The 17,690-nt window shown below is 34.2% G+C and overlaps 1 protein-coding gene across 8 annotated transcripts in view; it reads right to left on the reverse strand.

Moving 5' to 3' along the window:
• LOC133534604 (CUGBP Elav-like family member 1) overlaps positions 1–17,690 on the reverse strand; it is a 506,026-nt gene that overhangs the window by 460,425 nt on the left and 27,911 nt on the right. For all 8 annotated transcript variants that reach the window (XM_061873792.1, XM_061873798.1, XM_061873796.1 and 5 more), the window contains exon 2: positions 17,291–17,322. The gene's annotated coding sequence lies outside the window, so the exon portion shown is untranslated. The remainder of the gene's footprint in view (positions 1–17,290; positions 17,323–17,690) is intronic.

The raw sequence follows: 17,690 nt of genomic DNA on the forward strand, positions 1-17,690 counted from the left end.
ATATCGAATACCCGGTATTCAAGTAAATAAATATATTTCTACCCGCTTGTAACCACTCTTTAATTATGTCCTCCTACGAAGAATAGGTATTAAGCTCCCTTCATTCCAATCATTGGTCATAGGTAAATGTAACCAAATGGAGCAAAAAAATTAGATATATATGTTTTTTTCGGTTATAATGGAGTAAGCTCGTGATTCTGAGTAAAAATAAGATGAAAATTCTCATTTCTGACATAAAAGTTGGGCAAATTTGCTTAGAAATACCCTAATAATAAAATCACATTTTATCACGAATTCAAACTGAAAACATGCTCCTTATATATTTCCATTACGCAACAGTCGTTCCAGATCTAGAGCAGAGCCCAACTGGGGAAGTTCCTCCACCTTACAGAAAACCGCAGCCAAATAACACTAGACCCTACTCATAATGTTGTGTTCCTGCCGGTGAGTAAGGTTGCCAGAGCTCAACGAGGGGCGGGACGGTTAGGGTTGGCGACGCGCATGTAATCTCTGGAATCTCTGGAATTGCAGGCGTACATAGGCTACGGATATCATCATCGCGCTGTCATCGCCGTCATCGAAATCGATGTGGAGGACTATATCTATATACCTTCAGGCCGGGCCGTATGCTTGTTTGCCACCGACGTAGTATTAAAAAAAGAATTTTTACTTGGAGAAATTTCGACTATGGACGTTTTATAACGTTATTTTCGTTGTTATTTTATACTCATTATTTTTAGGTAACTTAAATAGCTATGTTTGGAGAAAAAGTGTTTTTGATTTTCCTAATTAACCGTAAAAGACACATTTTAATCGAAATAATCCGAAACAAAACCCATTACGAGCCCTAAGGCACCCTTCGACTATTCAATTTGAGCGGATATTTTTGAATCAATTTCCCGGTCCGCTTGCCGCGCTGGGTGCGCGGGCCGCGATCGTGCGTGCAATTTTTACAGCCGTAAGACGCGTTGGCAGGATCATCGCGAAAAACGTGAATATCAAGGTGTCAAATACCCGAATAGGAAATAAAAAAAATATGATATTTTTTCACGACTCATTCACTCGTAACTCAAGTAAGCGGCAAGGGTTCGGCAATGTGTAATTTTATGCAATGGAATAAGTAAAACTATACGTGTTATTGTTAGAGTGGGAAACGTGTTGACAAATCAGTTTACTTTTATTACTCCGTGATGACACAATTTGGAAGAACGAACATTATAGACCTGTCAACAACATATTTACATAAATTTTGTTGAAAATGTAATAAGCATTTCATTAAATACAGTTCGTATAAATTATAAGTTTAACGCTAAGTTAACAAAACACCAAAACAACCACCCCAACAAACACCACATCCAAATAACACTAGACCCTACTCATCCTACTCATGTGTTCCTGCCGGTGAATAAGTTTGTTTTCTGACGGGCAAGGAAACTAAGTATATATGTGCATGTGCATGTTGACTAACAATGAAAGGTACCGATTCCGATTTGATTTATATTTATATATGTTATAGAGTAGTCTAAAAAAACAGACACGTTTTTTTTAGCTGCCCAAACTCAACCTGTTGGGAGAAATTGTCCTACAAAGTACTAAAAAAAATACTAAATCTTCTAACTCCTATAGAAAGTGATGCTCAAGCAACTTGCTAGTTAATAACTGGTTTGAATATATGTTTGAGAGCAGGAAAAAATAATGAGCACGTGTTTTGTTATATACCAGAAACACATTTTTTCCTAAAAAAATCGGCATTCGAAGTTTTATAATATGTTATCGCTAAAGACCGGCGTTGTTCTAGGAAAACTTGACTTTCTGCCGATATAACAAAACACGTGCTCATTATTTTTTCCTGCTCTTAAACATATACTCAAACTAACCATTAACTAGCCAAATGCCTCAGCATCACTTTCTATAGGAGTTAGAAGATTTAGTATTTTTTAATACTTTGGAAGACAATTTGTCTGAATAGGTTGAGTTTGGGCGGCTAAAAATAAATACGTGTCCGTTATTTTAGACTACTCTATAACATATATAAATATAAATGAAATCGGAACCGAACAGTTGGGTACCTTTCCTTGTAAGTCCCACGGTAAACTCAAGAAGGCTTGTTATTGTGGGTACTCAGACAACGCTACATAATATACACATACCTACTTAAATATATAGAAAACATCTATGACTCATCATCATCATCATGCATTTTTCGTGGGGTGAGTGCCTTACATTGGTTTGCAGGAGAGCTAAAATGAGCAAAAAAAATTTTTTTTCGAAAAGAATGCTTATATAGGAAATATTTGACATGCAAATGTTTTGAATATACCTAGTGGTACTCATGAAATAATTGTATTTTTAATTATTGCTATACCTATCTATTCGTTTTTGATGAGTTAATTAATGTTTAACGTGCAATGTATGACATTACTAGAGGGCGGAGTACCGGTGGCAAATTTCACACAAAAGGTATGGAGTCGCCTAAGTATTCTTATGATTAAATAAATAACGAATAAATGATTAATTTTGCATAATAATTTTTAGGAACTTATAGAAATTATCTTACGAGCATACAAATATAATGTAATATGTTGTTAATATCTATAATACATAATAATATGTTTTCTTATCAAAACATTATCATTAGGTACTAAATACTAGACTAAGAAGTTATACCTGCCAAACGATATATTATATTTCGACATTATATTTTTTCAACTGCTTTAAATCCACTGAGCAAGAAATACAGTGAATGCTACATTTTTCTTCATTATATATAAGATTTTCGTACGGTTCTATCATCCGCAGAATTGTTGCTTCACATGGCTTATTCATCTTGATATTTTTCGGTTTTAAATATTTAGCCGACGCAATAATAATTCAGATAATATAGATGTAAAGCAGCTGTCTAAATTGACGATGTCAAATAATTAGTTCCTAAATGTCTCATAAATTTGTAAATTAGTAACTTTTTGAAAAGAAAGGTTGCATATGGTAAAAAATATTATATCGATGAATGGTGACTTTGTTAAAAGAAATTGAAAAATAACCCAAAACATTTACGACATAACATTTAGGTGTTCCTGAAATCGATTTATGAAAATAAATGTTAAGTACTTACTTCCAATTTACGAGTAGGTACCATACTAAGTACATTAGGTAAATGAATAATTTTATTATTCAAGCCTAAAATAATAATTATAAAAACGACTCCATACCTTTTGTGTGAAATTTGCCACCGGTACTCCGCCCTCTAGACATTACTCAAAATTGGGCATAACACAATTTTTGTGATAATGTTCTGATAGCAAATTGTAATGTTATCATACTATAGTAATATACGGATATAGCACAAGTTTAAAAAAAAAAATATTTTTTAACCCGAATACCTACACAGTATAATATCGATAAAATGTAGAACACAAAATACCTATGTTTTAATATTTTATAATAGTCAATGGATATTTGAATATAAAAAGAAGTGATTTAAGCAGATAATACGGAAATACTCGCCAACCGAGGGTTCCGTACTTTTAAGTATTTGTTGTTATAGCGGCAACAGAAATACATCATCTGTGAAAATTTCAATACTGTCTAACTATCACGATTCATGAGATACAGCCTGGTGATAGACGGACTGACAGACGGATGGACAGCGGAGTCTTAGTTATAAGGTCCCGTTTTACCCTTTGGGTACGAAACCCAAAAAAGATTACTACTTATTTCTTTTATAAAGAAACCATTCAAATATCTGTTAGCAATACAACTGCAGGCTACGCCATTGTGATAATTTCATACATTTTTAAAATTAATTTTATTTTATTTAAATATCTCATACACACAACTAGAACGCACCTCTTATATATTTTATATATGGCAACATCCTTTTCCTATACCCCCACCCTCAACTTAAACCGCCAGTGCAAAATAAAATCCCATCGCGCGCGCGCCCAAAAACTCGCACTCGTCTAATTAAAACTCAAAATACATGTGAAAAAATACTCCAAGAAGATCAGTGACATCACTTTTAACGCTGTGCGTTGTGAACAATCAAATTTTCGTGTTTGTGGTGAAATACGAACTCAAAATTGGAGTCGGCGGGATATGAGCTATTCGAAGGTGAGTCCCTGCCCCTCCAACAACAGATTTTGAACTTGATATTGAAAAAACACGGAACTGAATAAATTAAATGTGAAAGTATTACGAGTACGCTTTCATTGTTTTTATTGCACATCTCTATTTCGCATTTTCAACGACTTAAAAGTTATCTGGAAGAGATCGCTCCTTAGCGATAAGATCGCTTGTTATTTACCTCTACTTTTATTTCGCATTCAAGTTCTTGAATCTTATACCAGTTGGCGTATTCTGATTGTAATAACAGGATTTAAGAAATGTTACCTCTGACACTGACAGATCATATCCATAACTACGGGGGTGTGGTGTTTGGGTCGGCAACGCGCATGTAACTCCTCTGGAGTTGCAGGCGTACATAGGCTACGGAGACTGCTTACAGGCGCATCAGGCGGGCTGTATGCTTGTTTGCCACCGACGTAGAATAAAAAAAAAACAAATCGAGAACAAATTGATAACCTGTTTTGTATTACAATCAGAATACATCTCAAGGGGTCGTTTAGTTGGAAAGACATCCGGTGGTGTAAAAAATACTGGTAAAAATAAGTTAGAGATATACTCAAACTAACCATTAACTAGCCAAATGCCTCAGCATCACTTTCTATAGGAGTTAGAAGATTTAGTATTTTTTAATACTTTGGAAGACAATTTGTCTGAATAGGTTAAGTTTGGGCGGCTAAAAATAAATACGTGTCCGTTATTTTAGACTACTCTATAACATATATAAATATAAATGAAATCGGAACCGAACAGTTGGGTACCTTTCCTTGTAAGTCCCACGGTAAACTCAAGAAGGCTTGTTATTGTGGGTACTCAGACAACGCTACATAATATACACATACCTACTTAAATATATAGAAAACATCTATGACTCATCATCATCATCATGCATTTTTCGTGGGGTGAGTGCCTTACATTGGTTTGCAGGAGAGCTAAAATGAGCAAATAAAATTTTTTTTCGAAAAGAATGCTTATATAGGAAATATTTGACATGCAAATGTTTTGAATATACCTAGTGGTACTCATGAAATAATTGTATTTTTAATTATTGCTATACCTATCTATTCGTTTTTGATGAGTTAATTAATGTTTAACGTGCAATGTATGACATTACTAGAGGGCGGAGTACCGGTGGCAAATTTCACACAAAAGGTATGGAGTCGCCTAAGTATTCTTATGATTAAATAAATAACGAATAAATGATTAATTTTGCATAATAATTTTTAGGAACTTATAGAAATTATCTTACGAGCATACAAATATAATGTAATATGTTGTTAATATCTATAATACATAATAATATGTTTTCTTATCAAAACATTATCATTAGGTACTAAATACTAGACTAAGAAGTTATACCTGCCAAACGATATATTATATTTCGACATTATATTTTTTCAACTGCTTTAAATCCACTGAGCAAGAAATACAGTGAATGCTACATTTTTCTTCATTATATATAAGATTTTCGTACGGTTCTATCATCCGCAGAATTGTTGCTTCACATGGCTTATTCATCTTGATATTTTTCGGTTTTAAATATTTAGCCGACGCAATAATAATTCAGATAATATAGATGTAAAGCAGCTGTCTAAATTGACAATGTCAAATAATTAGTTCCTAAATGTCTCATAAATTTGTAAATTAGTAACTTTTTGAAAAGAAAGGTTGCATATGGTAAAAAATATTATATCGATGAATGGTGACTTTGTTAAAAGAAATTGAAAAATAACCCAAAACATTTACGACATAACATTTAGGTGTTCCTGAAATCGATTTATGAAAATAAATGTTAAGTACTTACTTCCAATTTACGAGTAGGTACCATACTAAGTACATTAGGTAAATGAATAATTTTATTATTCAAGCCTAAAATAATAATTATAAAAACGACTCCATACCTTTTGTGTGAAATTTGCCACCGGTACTCCGCCCTCTAGACATTACTCAAAATTGGGCATAACACAATTTTTGTGATAATGTTCTGATAGCAAATTGTAATGTTATCATACTATAGTAATATACGGATATAGCACAAGTTTAAAAAAAAAAATATTTTTTAACCCGAATACCTACACAGTATAATATCGATAAAATGTAGAACACAAAATACCTATGTTTTAATATTTTATAATAGTCAATGGATATTTGAATATAAAAAGAAGTGATTTAAGCAGATAATACGGAAATACTCGCCAACCGAGGGTTCCGTACTTTTAAGTATTTGTTGTTATAGCGGCAACAGAAATACATCATCTGTGAAAATTTCAATACTGTCTAACTATCACGATTCATGAGATACAGCCTGGTGATAGACGGACTGACAGACGGATGGACAGCGGAGTCTTAGTTATAAGGTCCCGTTTTACCCTTTGGGTACGAAACCCAAAAAAGATTACTACTTATTTCTTTTATAAAGAAACCATTCAAATATCTGTTAGCAATACAACTGCAGGCTACGCCATTGTGATAATTTCATACATTTTTAAAATTAATTTTATTTTATTTAAATATCTCATACACACAACTAGAACGCACCTCTTATATATTTTATATATGGCAACATCCTTTTCCTATACCCCCACCCTCAACTTAAACCGCCAGTGCAAAATAAAATCCCATCGCGCGCGCGCCCAAAAACTCGCACTCGTCTAATTAAAACTCAAAATACATGTGAAAAAATACTCCAAGAAGATCAGTGACATCACTTTTAACGCTGTGCGTTGTGAACAATCAAATTTTCGTGTTTGTGGTGAAATACGAACTCAAAATTGGAGTCGGCGGGATATGAGCTATTCGAAGGTGAGTCCCTGCCCCTCCAACAACAGATTTTGAACTTGATATTGAAAAAACACGGAACTGAATAAATTAAATGTGAAAGTATTACGAGTACGCTTTCATTGTTTTTATTGCACATCTCTATTTCGCATTTTCAACGACTTAAAAGTTATCTGGAAGAGATCGCTCCTTAGCGATAAGATCGCTTGTTATTTACCTCTACTTTTATTTCGCATTCAAGTTCTTGAATCTTATACCAGTTGGCGTATTCTGTTTGTAATAACAGGATTTAAGAAATGTTACCTCTGACACTGACAGATCATATCCATAACTACGGGGGTGTGGTGTTTGGGTCGGCAACGCGCATGTAACTCCTCTGGAGTTGCAGGCGTACATAGGCTACGGAGACTGCTTACAGGCGCATCAGGCGGGCTGTATGCTTGTTTGCCACCGACGTAGAATAAAAAAAAAACAAATCGAGAACAAATTGATAACCTGTTTTGTATTACAATCAGAATACATCTCAAGGGGTCGTTTAGTTGGAAAGACATCCGGTGGTGTAAAAAATACTGGTAAAAATAAGTTAGAGTGTATAATCGTCTATTACTGGACAATATACTAAAAAAAGGTTGTGTTAACATTCACACAATCCAAGTAAATTTTCAGAAGTAATGTTATTTGGTTTACTTGAATTGATTGAATAAATAAACGGAATTCATATTTTAGCCATTTTTGTATAAGGTGTCCAGTTATTGGAAGGTGGCCAGTAATAGACAATTTACCCTATCAAACGAAAAAAAATGCTTATCTATGAAATAAATCCCCAATGGAAGGCTTTATCTCTGATATTTACGATTGGACAATACGGGAGCATCTTTGATTTTATTAAGCAGTATTCGCATGATCATACACGACGGTCTTACATGACTCTATCCTATAGCTTGAAATGATGCTGACCGGGTCTTATAGACGCGGCCCGCGGCTATATTAATTGGCTGTTTGCATTTTTCTTAGTGGATACATTTTTCTAAAAAGTAAAAAAAACCGAGCAAGTGCGAGTCGGACTCGCGCACGAAGGGTTCCGTACCATTATTTATAAAAACGGCAAAAAAAATATGTGGGAGTCCCCTTAAATATTTATTTTATTCTGTTTTTAGTATTTGTTGTTAGAGCGGCAACAGAAATACATCATCTGTGAAAATGTCAACTGTCTAGCTATCACGGTTCATGAGATACAGCCTGGTGACAGACGGACGGACGGGCGGACGGACAGCGAAGTCTCAGTAATAGGGTCCCGTTTGACCCTTTGGGTACGGAACCCTAAAAACAATACAGTAATAACTTCCCGTCCGCTAAAACACGACAATAATGGTTTGTTTTTTTTTTATTTAACCATAACGAAGAACTTCCCGTTCTATTTTTGCTACAATAAGGTGAACATTTCCGAGCATATTGGAGAAAAGTAAATTATACATTAAAGGACTCTATTGTTATTAACAAAAACAATAACAGTGGCATGTTAATTTAGTTAAAATCTCCACACGCATCTTGCAATAGCAAGTGAAACCTGGCACTGACATAATAAAAGATAATCGCCTGTCTTTTATAAGATCGATTTTATTTTTATTTATTTTTAGAATAATGGATTGTATGGCGCGTCCGAACCCGACCACAAATAATCTAGAGCTGCTAAAATGGGTCGCATGTAAAGGAAATTATCATTATCAGGCATTGATAATAATTTGACCTCGGTGACTTGATCTTTTAGCGAAAAACAACACGAACGAAATAATCCGTAAATTACCTAAAATAAAAGAGTTAAATTACGGCATCGAGTGCAATTATTACCTCCCTGGAAGTAATCCTGGCGACGCCCATGACAAGTTAGGTACTTTTACTTATTTTATATATTCATCGGGAAATGACATAAACTGATCTCCATGTGAGTGGAGCCTCAGCTGTAGCTAGTTTAGCATAAATAGTGTATGCGAGTACAGTAACTTTTTGCCTCATGTTAATAACATAATGAGGAAAAAGCTGGAGCTCGAACCGACACCGAAGCATCTCATGATGCTTTCCGTGGCTTTCCGCTGATGATCTTTGGCGTTAATCGTTTGCAACATTACTTAAGCTGTTAATCACAGCTGTCGCAAGGGAGCGTTGTAAATATTTGTGGCTCCTTGTCGTCTATTATAGTTCGTCGTCGCTATATCTATGAGGCATATTGTGTTGATTGTCGTTGCCAATGCTACGGCATTCTGCTCGACTGCCGATAGAAAATGGCCCGGCTATCGGTATTTTTAATTTATCGATACTGTAAAGGTATATAAGGTATATCTATATAGCCAGTTATTAAGATAGTACAATTAAAATTGTACAAAAAGTATATATCGCAGTAAAATACGCTTTTCAGAACTACAGTACAGTATTATAGATGTAGTATTACAAAACATAATATAATAGGTATCTACTATCTACTTCTATACCGTAATGTCAGGTTAAATTGATCCAATTGAGGCTAATTTGGGATCACATTCATAGCAAACATAGAAAGGTCTCATAAAAATATAAAAACATAAATTAACAGCTAGAACCAACCACAGCATCACTATATGCTATAAAAATGCAATAAATAACCTGTACCGAATTAGTCCCAAAGTTACCAGGGCCAAAATAACCTGACGTTATGGTAAGTCGCCAGCCAGAAAAGCAAATTTATCGGCATGGTAGGTAAATTTGCAAAGTTTTGTTACCTAGTTACATTCATAATCGTTCTACATGTAAGTAAGAAAATGTCAGAAGTTGGTTGACTGCGTAGGGTAATTTTTCGGTTCCATAAAACTTTTTCAAGAGAGAATATGGAATAAATGTACTTTGCTGATTAAGAAGAGAGAGACAGGGAGTAAAATGAGATTTTTCTCACTGTGTGAGACAAAATAACATTAAAGTGTTAAAGTTTATAATTCATTGTAATTTAACGTGCTAGGCCTAATATAAATTCAAAATTCTTGAATTCCATTTGCACACATCACGTCACGTCGCTGGTAAAAAAAGACAGAAAACGTTCAAAAGTGATTCAACCGTATATTACCGGTTTATAGTTATATAGACACCGGAAACAAAACGAACAGAGTTGAATAAAAAAAAATTAAGATTTTATAAACATTAGTTATTTGTACTACAAGAGAACAAGGTTTGATATTTCTTCGAGTGCTTATTTTGAGTGCTGTGCAAGCGAAAGATTCTATAATTCACTTAGAATTAATGAATTTAGAATCTTGAGCATAGCAAGAGACTCAAAAGCGCACGAGATATAAATTATTTAATTCTCGTGTAGTACACATGACTTTCATATTAGAAGGAAAAATACATCCTGAATAACCTTCTATGTTTTCACTGCTGAGGTGGAAAATCATGTGTATCTACTATACGAGATCAAAGTAATTTATATCTCGTGCGCTTTTCAGTTTTTTGGTGTGCTCAAGATTTTTATTAATTCATTCTAAGTGAATTATATAATCTTTCGCTTCCATGGGACTCGAAATAAGCACTCGGAGAAATATCTGACTTTGCTCTCTTGTTTCACAAATAACTAGTTCAACATTCCATTGTGATTTAGTTTGTGTACGTTATAATAATGATATATATTCGAATATTTAGTAATTAGCGTTACCACTGTTCCAAGTTTGCCCTTTATAGATAAAAGCACTATATTTTTAATAAAACCGTATACTCTAGTAAGTATTTCAGAAAACGGCACTCACGCTTCCCTCAACCAAATTGACGCGCCATCCAAATGATTGATTACTGTTTTTTTGTCTCGCCCAGTTATTTTATTGAAATTGATGGCTTGTTCAGTCCGCCAGACAGACGTTCATGCTGGGATCGAGTGATTTTCCTTTTGAAATGTATTAATAATTTAAAAAAAAACTTGATTAAATGTTTATGAAAATACAAGGTGCATTGGGGTCATTTCAAATTCGGAACAATTATGAAAATAGTAAATATATATCAAGCCATTTCATACTTTTGCAAGAGTTCGCAACTACAACGCTTACCAAAGAATCTTGCTTACTGTTAGTACAGAAGAAGATATTGCCTCGAGTTTCATAGATGTTTGCATTTTTTTCTATCCCGCTTTGAAGTTTGAAGTTATCCCAATGTACTATATATCTATGTATTTTATTCTTTAGTCTTTGCTAACTTGGCTTCTACGTAGTGTTTTTTTGATTTCCCTTAATTTCAAGGGTATTTTGATCAACTCCATTTCGGACACCAGCGTCTACACTTGCCTTTTAGGGCCTGTTTACATATTGATTAGAGTTTAGTACGAGTTCACAGATTTGCTACCAAACGTACGTCCATACTATCTCAAACGATTGATGTTCGAAATGACATTGATATGTCTCGGTTTTCAATTGTTTGGTTGAGTTAAATGTAATATCAGTGTTACAACAACGCTATATAAAACATTAAAATATCTTTTACCAAAAAAAAATACAAAGTTTTGAAAATTAACCATGCTATTTATTTAGTTTCCTTAAACGTACTTACCCATAACCTGAAGCTAACGGAATAAAAAAAAACACGGTGTATATGACATAATTGTTAATTTTTTACAGTTGCGTTTCGATCCCTACGGAGCGCGATTTGCACGTTGGCTACGCGGCCTGATAATTAAAAGGTTACGACAGTTTTGTAACTCTTTTCAAAGCCTGCGCTATGGGGCTTCACTGAGCTCTCTTGTAAGGTTTCCTCTCGGTACAATAATAAATATTTTAGTAGATGATTTTTCTGATTATTATTTTCTTCTTACGCAAGTTCTTTTACATAAGTAACAATTAACCTTCTTTGTTATGGCAACAAATATGTGTATGCAAATACGACGTTTATTTCGATTAAATTTAAGTTGATCATAATATGTTATTTACCTCTACGTATCTAAGTATTGTATTGATAAGTAAGTCTCACGAATGCTTATTTCTGAGTTTTGCTCAGTTTAGGGCCAGATCCATCTCTGTAAGATTGCCCCCAAATATTCTTAATTATTTTATAGCTGCATGTTTTCGTAATAAAAAACAAATTTAAACTCAATTATCTAATCTGATCAAAATTAGAACAACAAAACACTTATCATATCCAAAAAAGAAGGCTTATAAGTAACCATACTTTTTCAGTGCAAGATTTCTTAAATATAAGTTGCTTAAGCAGTCGTTCTTCACGTATTCTTGCATAGCCGTTGAAGTATTTTCGTTAACGCATTCACTGCCACCGACGCATATATGCGTTCACCGTCATGCAAGTTCGTTCCTAGGCCTAGCCCCCTGGCAGTGAATACGTTAAGACCTATATCACAGATTATATAATAGTTCTTACGAACAGATACTTATCTCTCAAAGAAAACGCAAATACCTACTGTTTTAATACCTACACAAAAATACAATGGAGTGACCTTCAACGCGCCGCTCCCCGCACCACGCGCACTGGCGCAACGCTAGGGTTGCCGACGTTAGAAATGATTTTACAAATAAGTACATACCTACTTTAACTATAGATTCTATAGAGGATATCTACCTTCTTAAGTAGGTACAAATAAAAGTTTTATTGGTCAAACTAGCATTAGAACTTGCCATTAGCTGTTTGAAAGGGTAGCGTAAAATAATTATGAGTAAGAAAAGTAAGTTAGTAAGTAGGTAAGTAAATATTCTTTATTGTGCACCATACAGTTAAAGAATACACCGAAAGCGAAATAGAAGCTTAAGACTACCTACTCTTACCTGAGAACAGGCGGTCTTATCGCTAAAAAGCGATCTCTTCCAAACAACCAAGACAAGAGATAAGTTGCAATAAGTAATTATAATATTCCATTTATGCCTTTCATTCCGACAAGTGACTGCGAAACATTTTAAAAGGTCATATCTCCGTGCAATAACCGCATTGTTTACGCCGTTTTATAAACCGCACAATGAACCCAGCAAAAATGTATTATAAAACTTCGTTTAAAGTTTAAAACTTGATAGATATTTATGTTACACAATAAAGAAAAATATTATAGAAAACATAAAAAAACATACCTCGTACGAGTATATCGTAATTAAAAATAATAACAATAGGTGTACTTATATTGAGAATGTCTACGTACTTTTCCTATCTATCGAAAGAGCAAAAACGATATTTTTTATTAGTTTTGTTGTCACTACAAGCTGTGTTATTATTTGTTGTGTCTTTCGCATATACATTTTGGCATATTCGAGCGCGCGGCGCAGAGCGTGCGTACGTGAGCGCGTGTGACAACCAACTGGCTTGCTTTTGTACCGTGAACGGGACGAGAATCGTAGGTATATATCCGAGCTCGCGCGGAGAGTTCCATAGGCCTGCCTATTTATTTATTTATTGTTCTTCAGTTCTTTCTATCTTCAGCTGTAGTTTTAAATTCGGTGAAATAACTACTTAGACAATCAATCCAGACGGTGCGTCATTTACAATGGAAATTCTGAAGGAAAATATAAGTAGGTACTTAACTATAATTTATTATTTACTTTTGGTATTAGCTATTATATTTATTGTCGTATAACAAAATAATATACACCGTGCCGCGCTGGTAATACCCGACAGATTTTAACCACGCATTCCATATTCGTGCTGGATTAAACTCACGTGTGTTGCCTCGAGTGAGTATAAGCGTAAAATTAGTTTAATGTTATGAGATTTGGTCAAATTCGGCAAAAAACTTCGCAAACAACACGTTATTTATTTTTAAATATGAATAAAGTAAAGTTTTATTTATTTATTTACGAATAAAAGTTGCGACTTTCCTTTAAAACTTTAATGTAGGAGTATTAGGAGGTATTTCTAAACCAAGTCACATAATGGCAGCGTCGCAGCCAAAAAGGCGTTTTTCACTAAGTAATTACATAATCAAATTTGTACAAGAATTCTCACTATTTCTTAAATTTTTGGCATAAATTTCTTTTGTGCCACCAAGCTGTTATCGCTTACTGTACTTTTCTTCCCACAGGCAACTATTGCTCACCGAGACAATTCCAAAAACCCCAAACACAAGAGGTAGCGTTATTTTATCACAGAGTTCCTATGGCCACCTCCTGTCTCCATCATCCGATCAGATGATGTAAAATTTCAGTTTCATTGGCAGTCGGGAACTGGGTCAAAATTAAGTAACTTGCAAGATTTGACCCGCACAAACATACATAGTCACATTGCAAGTTAAGTAAAATATTGTAACAAGACCGATTCAAAAAAACTTTGTTTGACATTTTAGTATCTAAATGCAGTCAAGAATACACCTTTACAATGTGTTGGGTTTTATCAGCCCACGGTGTATATCATATTGTATATTTCTTTCCCATACACTATATAATGGTATCTTGGCAAGTGTAAGCACCCGTCTTCTCATATTAACATTGAGAACACAAAAAAAAACCTTTTTTTTAACACTAAAAACAAAGACACCGAAGCATAATTTTTGGGTGAGCACTATACCTGCGTAGTTTTGGGTTACACCGAAATGAAATTAATACATTTTTTACCACACCAGCTCGTAAAGAGTCACTTAGTTCTTCAAAAAACTGATGAGAAAGTTGCATTTATGTCCACAAGTGGCAAAGTAATTTGATTCAAATTTTCAGTTGTTTCATTATTTTCATCATTTTGGCTAGTAAATATGACTTTTAAGTGATGATTTTGAATGATAAATATTAAATTTTAGCTTTCATATGGATTTAATTCCTAATGTTTTACAGTTTCTATTTTCCTCGCATTAATGTTTTGAGTTTCACTTGGTAGCTAAGTTTATTAAACTCTCGTTTCTTGAAACCCTCTCAACGCTCAAGATTACACTTTTAGAACTACTCACTACGCTCGTGGTTCAATGCAGGAATCCTCCGCTTGCTCGAGTATCAATATTAGCATAAGAGGTTAATCAACAACTTTGCCCCCTTGTAATCCAAATGACTATTAATCTACGAGTAATTATCTTTTTATTTTATTCGTGAGGCCAACTCACACTTACATTTTGTCATCAAAATGATATCTATTCGTTATCATTCGTCCGTGCGACAGCTCGCGCCAATACATATATGAACTAGGACGCGCGAATGATAGGTACTACACACTAGAACTTAGGCCGTGGACTGGACGCAAGCGACAGGCGGCGCCGCAAGCGGCAAATCAAGGCCATTTATACATTACGCTCGACTAAATGTGTGAACGACCTTGATTTGCCGCTTGCTACACCGCCGCCGGTCACGTGCGTCTAATCCACGGCCTTAGATGTGAGGAAAGTTATATGTCCAATTGTGTTTGATTTCTATTCTTGCAACGTTTTGGTGTTACAAGATGCGTATTCTGATTGTAATATATATGTAATAAGTTATTCATTTTGCCAATTTCTCAAAATGCTAGAAAAAAATCTACGTATAATGGTAATAAACTGATATCATTTAGATATCCAAATGTACGTTTGATTTGACCTCCGTGTCACTGAACGAGTAGCAACCTGCCTCTCATATTAATTCAATCATTCATATTTATTATGGTGACTCAAGGTTCTCAGTACCTGTATTTCTTTTAAGCTTTATAATATTTTTATGAAGTGTATATTCTGTACTATATTTTTGAAGATTGAAATTAATATAAGGGCCTGTTTCACAATGTCCAAGTATAAGTAAGCTATACTGATAGATAAAGAGCTAAGTTTTGCAGGAAGTTATATCTGGCAGTTAATTTATTTGTTAATTAGTTATCCAATACTTTACTTAGACATTGTGAAACAGGCCCAAATAACATAATAAGATTAATTCCAAAGTTGTAAGGTTGTATGACAAATAACGTTAAATAGTATTATTAATTTTAAATTGCTTTACTTTCTTAAAGAAAGTCATCTTAAAAAAGGTAACAGTACTTACATAAAAATGAATGCGAATCACATCTTGGTATATGGAAGAAGTCCAAAAAACTTTTAAAAATAATCTAAACTTAGCCGGGGTACGGTAAACTTCTACGCTACGTAAGTGAAAAGTTGCAAGCAAAATTACATTTCGTTAAAAATATATTTCGCTCTGTAGGGGTGGCAAAGGTAAGAAAATCAGGTGTTCCAAAAGGGAGAATCGCTATGTTGTCTTAAACTTATTCGCTGCGTCACAGAAAAATAATACTTCTTAGTACACTGAGTTTCTGTTTGTCAAAAATTAGGGTTTATAGCTTCGTCATATCAGTATTGCAATCCATTCAGATATATTTTAATGAAATTTCGAATAAAGGTATATTATGTGAGGCACATTTATGTAGTATATGAAGTAAACAAATAAACAAACAAAATTTTACGGGGCCAACGGACTAGAATTACTATCCTTACAGTACCGACTGATACGATCGTGCGTTGGATTTGTAAAATTCTAGCTTTAACAATATGTTTCTACTCATAGTTTATATACTTCGTATTCCACACATGTAACGAAATATTGATGAGTAAATTAGGTACCTTTTTTATACTACGACGGTGGCAAACAAGCATACGGCCCGCCTGGTGGTAAGCAGTCAACGTAGCCTATGGACGCCTACAACACCAGAGATATTACATGCGCGTTGCCGACCCTTTAAAAACCTGTACACTCCTTTATGAAGAACCCCAACTGTAGCCCCTCGGAAAAACCTACCTGCTTACCTACTTGTATAACTATAATTATTAAGATGCGGAAACTATGAGAACAGTGGTTAATGAAAATTGAAAAATTAAGTATAACGGTTTTTCCTACATTGCTTTAAATTCAAGTAAAGTCCTGTGTCGTCCCTTGAAATTTTCAATACAACTGTATGCAAACAACGGAGCAAACCAACAATGACTTTCCAGTGAAGTCTGCGTCTACAGTTGAATAAATGAACTGTTCATCTGTACAAACCATTGTCTTGTGCAATACGGGGTGCATTCTAACTTTGGGCATGAATCAATATTTGTGGGCCAACATTCGGAGAACTTTCATTTTGAGATTTTACGTCGAGTCAAGTTTGTTCGTTGATGGCAGGTTTTCGATGTTGTTACGTTGAAAGCTAGCTTTAAAAACTTGAAATTTTAGTGCGAATACTTTTACACGATGAGTTAAATTACGCAATATAAGAACAAGACTTGGTCCGAATATTTTTATATGTACCTATACCTAACCTAATCATGCTATGCTGGGATTTCTATGTTAGAGATTTAGTTAGAGAGCAAACACTTTTTGGTTTTTGAAAATCGCAAATATTTTGTCTGTTGTCTTTATGTGTTTTAAAGTAACAAGACCTCTCTTTTGGTTATTAGTAAGAAATTGGACAGTGAAAATTATAAAAGGTCTGAAAACACAAAAAATAAAGAGTTCTAAAAATAACCACTTACTTATATGCTCCAGTTTGTTGATTAGTGAAGACCTGCAATAAAAGAAAAATATGATTACTATAGTACTTGTAAATAATAGTGAAAGCGGTGTATGGAGTAGTTTGCAACACACTTTTGCTGACTTGCGGAGTATTTTCTACAGACATTCATTCAGACAACAGAGTATTCATTTTATGACAATATCACCTACATCCATAGAGTGAGATGAATCTATACTGATGACCTTTATGAGAGAGTAGTCAAATGATCAAGAGTTAGGATATGTATACAAAAACCTATTTTCTCTAGTTAAAACTAGTTTTTCGTTTCGCCCCAGTGAAAACTAGTTAAAAATTAAGATAATTATTTAACTGGGCGTTTCAATCAAAAATATTTTTCGCAAAGTGCGTTGATAAGCCGC

This window comes from Cydia pomonella, chromosome 2 (genome assembly GCF_033807575.1).
Source record: "Cydia pomonella isolate Wapato2018A chromosome 2, ilCydPomo1, whole genome shotgun sequence".
Taxonomy (NCBI): domain Eukaryota; kingdom Metazoa; phylum Arthropoda; class Insecta; order Lepidoptera; family Tortricidae; genus Cydia; species Cydia pomonella.